The sequence below is a fragment of the Lates calcarifer genome, linkage group LG4 (genome assembly GCF_001640805.2).
Source record: "Lates calcarifer isolate ASB-BC8 linkage group LG4, TLL_Latcal_v3, whole genome shotgun sequence".
NCBI lineage: Eukaryota > Metazoa > Chordata > Actinopteri > Centropomidae > Lates > Lates calcarifer.
In genome coordinates, this window is record NC_066836.1 from 962,476 (window position 1) to 973,900 (window position 11,425).

Consider the following 11,425-nt stretch of genomic DNA (forward strand, 5'->3'; position numbering starts at 1 on the left):
GTAAGGCATCAAAAAAGTGACAAAAATTTCATAGTATAATATGGTGTCAAAAAATATGAAAAAATTTCATAGTATAGTATGGTGTTAAAAATGTGATAAAAATGTCATAGTATAGTAAGGGATCAAAAAATTTGAAAAAATGTCATAGTATAGTATGATGTCAAAAAATGTCATAGTATAGTATGGAATCAAAAAATTTGAAAAAATGTTAATAGTATAGTATGGTCTCAAAAAATGTCATAGTATAGTATGGTGTCAAAAAAGTGACAAAAATGTCATAATATAGTAAGGCATCAAAAAATTTGAAAAAATGTCATAGTATAGTATGATGTCAAAAAATGTCATAGTATAGTATGGAATCAAAAAATTTGAAAAAATGTCATAGTATAGAATGGTGTCAAAAAATGTCATAGTATACTAAGGCATCAAAAAATTTGAAAAAATGTCATAGTATAGTATGATGTCAAAAAATGTCATAGTATAGTATGGAATCAAAAAAATTGAAAAAATGTCAGTATAGTAAGGCATCAAAAAAGTGACAAAAATTTCATAGTATAGTATGGTGTCAAAAAATATGAAAAAATTTCATAGTATAGTATGGTGTCAAAAAAATGTAAAAAAAAATGTCATAGTATAGTATGGTGTCAAAAAATGTAAAAAAAAATGCCATAGTATAGTAAAGCATCAGAAAATATGAAAAAATGTCATAGTATAGTATGGTGTCAAAAAATATGAAAAAATTTCATAGTATAGTATGTTGTTAAAAATGATCAAAAAATGTCATAGTATAGTAAGGCATCAAAAAACGTGATAAAAATGTCATAGTATAGTAAGGCATCAAAAAATTTGAAAAAATGTCATAGTATAGTATGATGTCAAAAAATGTCATAATATAGTATGGAATCAAAAAATTTGAAAAAATGTCATAGTATAGTAAGGCATCAAAAAAGTGACAAAAATGTCATAGTATAGTAAAGCATCAAAAATGTGATAAAAATGTCATAGTATAGTAAGGCATCAAAAAATTTGAAAAAATGTCATAGTATAGTATGATGTCAAAAAATGTCATAGTATAGTATGGAATCAAAAAAATTCAAAAAATGTCACAGTATGGTGTCAAAAAATGTCATAGTATAGTAAGGTCTCAAAAAATGTGAAAAAATGTCATAGTATAGTAAGGCATCAAAAACATGACAAAAATGTCATAGTATAGTATGGTATAGTATGGAATCAAAAAATGTGAAAAAATGTCAGTAGAGTAAGGCATCAAAAAATTTGAAAAAATGTCATAGTATAGTATGATGTCAAAAAATGTCACAGTATAGTATGGAATCAAAAAATTTCAAAAAATGTCATAGTATGGTGTCAAAAAATGTCAGTATAGTAAGGCATCAAAAAATTTGAAAAAATGTTAATAGTATAGTATGGTCTCAAAAAATGTCATAGTATAGTATGGAATCAAAAAATTTCAAAAAATGTCATAGTATAGTAAGGCATAAAAAAATTGAAAAAATGTCATAGTATAGTATGATGTCAAAAAATGTCATAGTATAGTATGGAATCAAAAAAAATCAAAAAATGTCATAGTATGGTGTCAAAAAATGTCAGTATAATATGCAATCAAAAAAATTGAAAAAATGTCATAGTATAGTAAGGCATCAAAAAAGTGACAAAAATGTCATAGTATAGTATGGTGTCAAAAAATATGAAAAAATTTCATAGTATAGTATGGTGTCAAAAATGATCAAAAAATGTCATAGTATAGTATGGTGTCAAAAACGTGATAAAAATGTCATAGTATAGTAAGGTATCAAAAAATGTAAAAAAAAAAATGTCATAGTATAGTAAAGCATCAAAAAATTTGAAAAAATGTCATAGTATAGTATGGTGTCAAAAAATTTGAAAAAATGTCATAGTATAGTAAGGTGTCAGAAAATATGAAAAAATGTCATAGTATACTATGGTGTCAAAAAATATGAAAAAATTTCATAGTATAGTATGGTGTCAAAAAATATGAAAAAATTTCATAATATAGTATGGTGTTAAAAATGATCAAAAAATGTCATAGTATAGTATGGTGTCAAAAAATGTCATAGTATAGTATGGAATCAAAAAATTTGAAAAAATGTCATAGTATAGTATGGTGTCAAAAAATTTGAAAAAATGTCATAGTATAGTAAGGTGTCAGAAAATATGAAAAAATGTCATAGTATACTATGGTGTCAAAAAATATGAAAAAATTTCATAGTATAGTATGGTGTTAAAAATGATCAAAAAATGTCATAGTATAGTATGGTGTCAAAAACGTGATAAAAATGTCATAGTATAGTAAGGCATCAAAAAAGTGACAAAAATGTCATAGTATAGTAAGGCATCAAAAAATTTGAAAAAATGTCATAGTATATTATGGTGTCAAAAAATGTCATAGTATAGTATGGAATCAAAAAATTTGAAAAAATGTCATAGTATAGTAAGGCATCAAAAAATTTGAAAAAATGTCATAGTATAGTATGATGTCAAAAAATGTCATAGTATAGTATGGAATCAAAAAAAATCTAAAAATGTCACAGTATGGTGTCAAAAAATGTCATAGTATAATATGGAATCAAAAAATTGAAAAAATGTCATAGTATAGTAAGGCATCAAAAAAGTGACAAAAATTTCATAGTATAGTATGGTGTCAAAAAATATGAAAAAATTTCATAGTATAGTATGGTGTCAAAAATGATCAAAAAATGTCATAGTATAGTAAAGCATCAAAAAAGTGACAAAGATGTCATAGTATAGTAAGGCATCAAAAAATTTGAAAAAATGTCGTAGTATAGTATGATGTCAAAAAATGTCATAGTATAGTATGGAATCAAAAAAATTGAAAAAATGTTAATAGTATAGTATGGTCTCAAAAAATGTCATAGTATGGAATCAAAAAATGTGAAAAAATGTCATAGTATAGTAAGGCATCAAAAAATGTGAAAAAATGTCAGTATAGTATGGTGTCAAAAAATTTGAAAAAATGTCATAGTATAGTAAGGTGTCAAAAAATGTCATAGTATAGTATGGAATCAAAAAAATTTAAAAAATGTCATAGTATGGTGTCAAAAAATGTCAGTATAATATGGAATCAAAAAAATTGAAAAAATGTCATAGTATAGTAAGGCATCAAAAAAGTGACAAAAATTTCATAGTATAGTATGGTGTCAAAAAATATGAAAAAATTTCATAGTATAGTATGGTGTCAAAAATGATCAAAAAATGTCATAGTATAGTATGGTGTCAAAAACGTGATAAAAATGTCATAGTATAGTAAGGCATCAAAAAATTTGAAAAAATGTCATAGTATAGTATGATGTCAAAAAATGTCATAGTATAGTATGGAATCAAAAAAATTAAAAAAAATGTCATAGTATGGTGTCAAAAAATGTCAGTATAATATGGAATCAAAAAAATTGAAAAAATGTCATAGTATAGTAAGGCATCAAAAAAGTGACAAAAATTTCATAGTATAGTATGGTGTCAAAAAATATGAAAAAATTTTATAGTATAGTATGGTGTCAAAAATGATCAAAAAATGTCATAGTATGGTGTCAAAAACGTGATAAAAATGTCATAGTATAGTAAGGCATCAAAAAATTTGAAAAAATGTCATAGTATAGTATGGTGTCAAAAAATTTGAAAAAATTTCATAGTATAGTATGGTGTTAAAAAAATGATCAAAAAATGTCATAGTATAGTATGGTGTCAAAAACGTGATAAAAATGTCATAGTATAGTAAAGCATCAAAAAATGAAAAAATGTCAGTATAGTATGGTGTCAAAAAATTGAAAAAATGTCAGTGTAGTAAGGTGTCAAAAAATTGAAAAAAATGTCATAGTATAGTATGATGTCAAAAAATGTCATAGTATAGTATGGAATCAAAAAATTTGAAAAAATGTCATAGTATAGTATGATGTCAAAAAATGTCATAGTATAGTATGGAATCAAAAAATTTGAAAAAATGTTAATAGTATAGTATGGTCTCAAAAATGTCATAGTATAGTATGGAATCAAAAAATTTCAAAAAATGTCATAGTATAGTAAAAATTGAAAAAATGTCCAAAAAATGTCATAGTATAGTAAGGAATCAAAAAAATTCAAAAAATGTCATAGTATGGTGTCCAAAAATGTCAGTATAATATGGAATCAAAAAATTGAAAAAATGTCATAGTATAGTAAGGCATCGAAAAAGTGACAAAAATTTCATAGTATAATATGGTGTCAAAAAATATGAAAAAATTTCATAGTATAGTATGGTGTCAAAAATGATCAAAACATGTCATAGTATCAAAAACGTGATAAAAATGTCATAGTAGTATGGTGTCAAAAAATGTAAAAAAAAAAATGTCATAGTATAGTAAAGCATCAAAAAATTTGAAAAAATGTCATAGTATAGTATGGTGTCAGAAAATATGAAAAAATGTCATAGTATAGTATGGTGTCAAAAAAATATGAAAAAATTTCATAATATAGTATGGTGTTAAAATGATCAAAAAATGTCATAGTATAGTAAGGCATCAAAAAAGTGACAAAAATGTCATAGTATAGTAAGGCATCAAAAAAATTTGAAAAAATGTCATAGTATAATTATGGAATCAAAAAAACTTGAAAAAATGTTATAGTATAGTAAGCATCAAGAAAGTGACAAAAATGTCATAGTATAGTAAGCATCAAAAATGATCAAAAAAGGTCATAGTATAGTATGGTGTCAAAAATTATCAAAAAATGTCATAGTATAGTATGGTGTCAAAAATTATCAAAAAAATGTCATGTAGTATAGTATGATGTCAAAAAATGTCATTCAGTATAGTAAGGAATCAAAAAAATTCAAAAAATGTCATAGTATAGTATGATGTCAAAAATGTCATAGTATAGTATGGAATCAAAAAATTTGAAAAAATGTCATAGTATAGTATGATGTCAAAAAATGTCATAGTATAGTATGGAATCAAAAAATTTGAAAAAATGTTAATAGTATAGTATGGTCTCAAAAAATGTCATAGTATAGTATGGAATCAAAAAATTTCAAAAAATGTCATAGTATAGTAAGGCATCAAAAAATTTGAAAAAATGTCATAGTATAGTATGATGTCAAAAAATGTCATAGTATAGTAAGGAATCAAAAAAATTCAAAAAATGTCATAGTATGGTGTCCAAAAATGTCAGTATAATATGGAATCAAAAAAATTGAAAAAATGTCATAGTATAGTAAGGCATCGAAAAAGTGACAAAAATTTCATAGTATAATATTGGTGTCAAAAAATATGAAAAAATTTCATAGTATAGTATGGTGTCAAAAATGATCAAAACATGTCATAGTATCAAAAACGTGATAAAAATGTCATAGTATAGTATGGTGTCAAAAAATGTAAAAAAAAAAATGTCATAGTATAGTAAAGCATCAAAAAATTTGAAAAAATGTCATAGTATAGTATGGTGTCAGAAAATATGAAAAAAATGTCATAGTATAGTATGGTGTCAAAAAATATGAAAAAATTTCATAATATAGTATGGTGTTAAAAATGATCAAAAAATGTCATAGTATAGTAAGGCATCAAAAAAGTGACAAAAATGTCATAGTATAGTAAGGCATCAAAAAATTTGAAAAAATGTCATAGTATAATATGGAATCAAAAAACTTGAAAAAATGTTATAGTATAGTAAGGCATCAAGAAAGTGACAAAAATGTCATAGTATAGTAAAGCATCAAAAATGGATCAAAAAAGGTCATAGTATAGTATGGGTGGTCAAAAATTATCAAAAAATGTCATAGTATAGTATGGTGTCAAAAATTATCAAAAAATGTCATAGTATAGTATGATGTCAAAAAATGTCATAGTATAGTAAGGAATCAAAAAAATTCAAAAAATGTCATAGTATAGTATGATGTCAAAAAATGTCATAGTATAGTATGGAATCAAAAAATTTGAAAAAATGTCATAGTATAGTATGATGTCAAAAAATGTCATAGTATAGTATGGAATCAAAAAATTTGAAAAAATGTTAATAGTATAGTATGGTCTCAAAAAATGTCATAGTATAGTATGGAATCAAAAAATTTCAAAAAATGTCATAGTATAGTAAGGCATCAAAAAATTTGAAAAAATGTCATAGTATAGTATGATGTCAAAAAATGTCATAGTATAGTAAGGAATCAAAAAAATTCAAAAAATGTCATAGTATGGTGTCCAAAAATGTCAGTATAATATGGAATCAAAAAAATTGAAAAAATGTCATAGTATAGTAAGGCATCGAAAAAGTGACAAAAATTTCATAGTATAATATGGTGTCAAAAAATATGAAAAAATTTCATAGTATAGTATGGTGTCAAAAATGATCAAAACATGTCATAGTATCAAAAACGTGATAAAAATGTCATAGTATAGTATGGTGTCAAAAAATGTAAAAAAAAAATGTCATAGTATAGTAAAGCATCAAAAAATTTGAAAAATGTCATAGTATAGTATGGTGTCAGAAAATATGAAAAAATGTCATAGTATAGTATGGTGTCAAAAAATATGAAAAAATTTCATAATATAGTATGGTGTTAAAAATGATCAAAAAATGTCATAGTATAGTAAGGCATCAAAAAAGTGACAAAAATGTCATAGTATAGTAAGGCATCAAAAAATTTGAAAAAATGTCATAGTATAATATGGAATCAAAAAACTTGAAAAAATGTTATAGTATAGTAAGGCATCAAGAAAGTGACAAAAATGTCATAGTATAGTAAAGCATCAAAAATGATCAAAAAAGGTCATAGTATAGTATGGTGTCAAAAATTATTAAAAAATGTCATAGTATAGTATGGTGTCAAAAATTATCAAAAAATGTCATAGTATAGTATGATGTCAAAAAATGTCATAGTATAGTAAGGAATCAAAAAAATTCAAAAAATGTCATAGTATAGTATGATGTCAAAAAATGTCATAGTATAGTATGGAATCAAAAAATTTGAAAAAATGTCATAGTATAGTATGATGTCAAAAAATGTCATAGTATAGTATGGAATCAAAAAATTTGAAAAAATGTTAATAGTATAGTATGGTCTCAAAAAATGTCATAGTATAGTATGGAATCAAAAAAATTCAAAAAATGTCATAGTATAGTAAGGCATCAAAAAATTTGAAAAAATGTCATAGTATAGTATGATGTCAAAAAATGTCATAGTATAGTAAGGAATCAAAAAAATTCAAAAAATGTCATAGTATGGTGTCCAAAAATGTCAGTATAATATGGAATCAAAAAAATTGAAAAAATGTCATAGTATAGTAAGGCATCGAAAAAGTGACAAAAATTTCATAGTATAATATGGTGTCAAAAAATATGAAAAAATTTCATAGTATAGTATGGTGTCAAAAATGATCAAAACATGTCATAGTATCAAAAACGTGATAAAAATGTCATAGTATAGTATGGTGTCAAAAAATGTAAAAAAAAAATGTCAGTATAGTAAAGCATCAAAAAATTTGAAAAAATGTCATAGTATAGTATGGTGTCAGAAAATATGAAAAAATGTCATAGTATAGTATGGTGTCAAAAAATATGAAAAAATTTCATAATATAGTATGGTGTCAAAAAATGTCATAGTATAGTATGGAATCAAAAAATTTGAAAAAATGTCATAGTATAGTATGGTGTCAAAAAATGTCATAGTATAGTATGGAATCAAAAAATTTGAAAAAATGTCATAGTATAGTAAGGCATCAAAAAAGTGACAAAAATGTCATAGTATAGTATGATGTCAAAAAATGTCATAGTATAGTATGGAATCAAAAAACGTGATAAAAATGTCATAGTATAGTAAGGCATCAAAAAATTTGAAAAAATGTCAAAGTATAGTATGATGTCAAAAAATGTCATCGTATAGTATGGAATCAAAAAAATTCAAAAAATGTCAAAGTATGGTGTCAAAAAATGTCAGTATAATATGGAATCAAAAAAATTCAAAAAATGTCATAGTATAGTAAGGCATCAAAAAAGTGACAAAAATTTCATAGTATGGTGTCAAAAAATATGAAAAAATTTCATAGTATAGTATGGTGTCAAAAATGATCAAAAAATGTCATAGTATAGTATGGTATCAAAAAATGTGAAAAAATGTCATAGTATAGGAAAGCATCAAAAAATTTGAAAAAATGTCATAGTATAGTAAGGTGTCAGAAAATATGAAAAAATTTCATAGTGTAGTTTGGTGTTAAAAATGATCAAAAATGTCATAGTATAGTATGATGTCAAAAAATGTCATAGTATAGTATGGAATCAAAAAATTTCAAAAAATGTCATAGTATAATATGGAATCAAAAAACTTGAAAAAATGTTATAGTATAGTAAGGCATCAAGAAAGTGACAAAAATGTCATAGTATAGTAAAGCATCAAAAATGATCAAAAAAGGTCATAGTATAGTATGGTGTCAAAAATTATCAAAAAATGTCATAGTATAGTATGGTGTCAAAAATTATCAAAAAATGTCATAGTATAGTATGGTGTCAAAAATTATCAAAAAATGTCATAGTATAGTATGGTGTCAAAAATTATCAAAAAATGTCATAGTATAGTAAGGTGTCAAAACCGTGACAAGAATGTCATAGTATAGTATGGTGTCAAAAATGGCCAAAAATGTCAAAAAATGACATAATGGTTCCTTTTGTTTCAGAGACAAAAGAAAGCAACTGAACTGATGTCTTCTCAGCTCTTCTTCTCATCCTACACTAAGAGTAGGAGCTAACTCTGCAAGGGGAAGAAGGAATGGATCTCAACACTGCTGAAGCCACACAGCCAAAACAACTACAGTTTAATGGACCAGGACAGCAACAAGACTTTACAAAGCAGCAGATCTAAAGGCATTTTCTTTTTCCCATGGATTCTCTAAAACAACTGGACTTAGTTTACCTTTTTTGTACATCAACTTGTCAACTTGTCTCGGCATAGGTCACAACTTTGTCAGTGTATTTATTTGATTCAACATATTACTTGAGCTTTGTTGTTGTGTATGTTTACAGTCAGGTTACTGATTAATGTTGGCATGTTCACACATGACTCTGTATATAACCCTTTAAGCCTTAATTATGGTAAAGCAGCCATCTTACCTTTGTTTCCCATAGACAAACATACACCGATATTCACACATGCACACCTCTATACAGTGTTTGTAGGTTAGCTTAGATTTTGTGTTCATTGTTGTGTTTGTTCAAATAAATATTTCTGAGCCCTGAATATTTTGCTGGTTTGTTCTGTATTGTATGAAATTGAATATATATATATGTATAAGTAGAATTAGGTTTACTGTGCACAGCCGCTTTTACACTGAGGTTAGGGTTAGGGTTACTGTGTAGAGTCACTTTTAGATGGAGGTTAGGGTTAGGGTTAGGGTTACTGTGTAGAGTCACTTTTAGATGGAGGTTAGGGTTAGGGTTAGGGTTATGGCTTTTAGCCACTTTTAGTTGGAGGTTAGGGTTAGGGTTACTGTGTACACTTAGATGGAGGTTAGGGTTAGGGTTAGGGTTACTGTGTACACTTAGATGGAGGTTAGGGTTAGGGTTAGGGTTACTGTGTAGAGTCACTTTTAGATGGAGGTTAGGGTTAGGGTTAGGGTTATGGCTTTTAGCCACTTTTAGTTGGAGGTTAGGGTTAGGGTTACTGTGTAGAGTCACTTTTAGATGGTTAGGGTTAGGGTTATGGCTTTTAGCCACTTTTAGTTGGAGGTTAGGGTTAGGGTTAGGGTTACTGCGTACACTTAGATGGAGGTTAGGGTTAGGGTTAGGGTTACTGTGTAGAGTCACTTTTAGATGGAGGTTAGGGTTAGGATTACTGTGTACACTTAGATGGAGGTTAGGGTTAGGGTTAGGGTTACTGTGTAGAGTCACTTTTAGATGGAGGTTAGGGTTAGGGTTACTGTGTACACTTAGATGGAGGTTAGGGTTAGGGTTAGGGTTACTGTGTACACTTTTAGATGGTTAGGGTTAGGGTTAGGGTTATGGCTTTTAGCCACTTTTAGTTGGAGGTTAGGGTTAGGGTTACTGTGTACACTTAGATGGAGGTTAGGGTTAGGGTTAGGGTTACTGTGTACACTTTTAGATGGAGGTTAGGGTTAGGGTTACTGTGTACACTTTTAGATGGAGGTTAGGGTTAGGGTTACTGTGTACACTTTTAGATGGAGGTTAGGGTTAGGGTTACTGTGTACACTTTTAGATGGTTAGGGTTAGGGTTATGGCTTTTAGCCACTTTTAGTTGGAGGTTAGGGTTAGGGTTAGGGTTAGGGTTACTGCATACACTTAGATGGAGGTTAGGGTTAGGGTTAGGGTTACTGTGTAGAGTCACTTTTAGATGGAGGTTAGGGTTAGGGTTACTGTGTAGAGTCACTTTTAGATGGTTAGGGTTAGGGTTATGGCTTTTAGCCACTTTTAGTTGGAGGTTAGGGTTAGGGTTACTGTGTACACTTAGATGGAGGTTAGGGTTAGGGTTAGGGTTATTGTGTAGAGTCACTTTTAGATGGAGGTTAGGGTTAGGGTTAGGGTTACTATGTACAGCCACTTTTAGATGGAGGTTAGGGTAACACATGCATTACAGAGTCATTTCTGAGAAATTAATTTGAAAATAAAGAAACTCAACTCAAATGTTAATCTACAAAACATTATTTATTCAGTTATAGACAATAAATCACAGCAAAGAAAAGGCACAGGTGTTTGACAACTTGGAGACTCTCCCAAATCACCTTCAGTGTAGTGAGGAGCAGATGATGTGGTCTTCTGCACAAAAATGTGACTAAAATGTCATAGCATAGCATGTGGTCAAAAATGTCATAAAAATGTCATAGTATAGCATGTGGTCAAAAATGTGGAAAAAAATGTCATAGTATAGCATGTGGTCAAAAATGTGGAAAAAAATGTCATAGTATAGCATGTGGTCAAAAATGTGACTAAAATGTCATAGTATAGCATGTGGTCAAAAATGTGACTAAAATGTCATAGTATAGCATGTGGTCAAAAATGTCATAAAAATGTCATAGTATAGCATGTGGTCAAAAATGTGACTAAAATATCATAGTATAGCATGTGGTCAAAAATGTGACTAAAATATCATAGTATAGCATGTGGTCAAAAATGTGGAAAAAAATGTCATAGTATAGCATGTGGTCAAAAATGTGGAAAAAAATGTCATAGTATAGCATGTGGTCAAAAATGTGGAAAAAAATGTCATAGTATAGCATGTGGTCAAAAATGTGACTAAAATGTCATAATATAGCATGTGGTCAAAAATGTGACTAAAATGTCATAGTATAACATGTGGTCAAAAATGTGACTAAAATGTCATAGTATAGCATGTGGTCAAAAATGTCAAAAATGTCATAGTATAGCATGTGGTCAAAAATGTCAAAAATGTCATAGTATA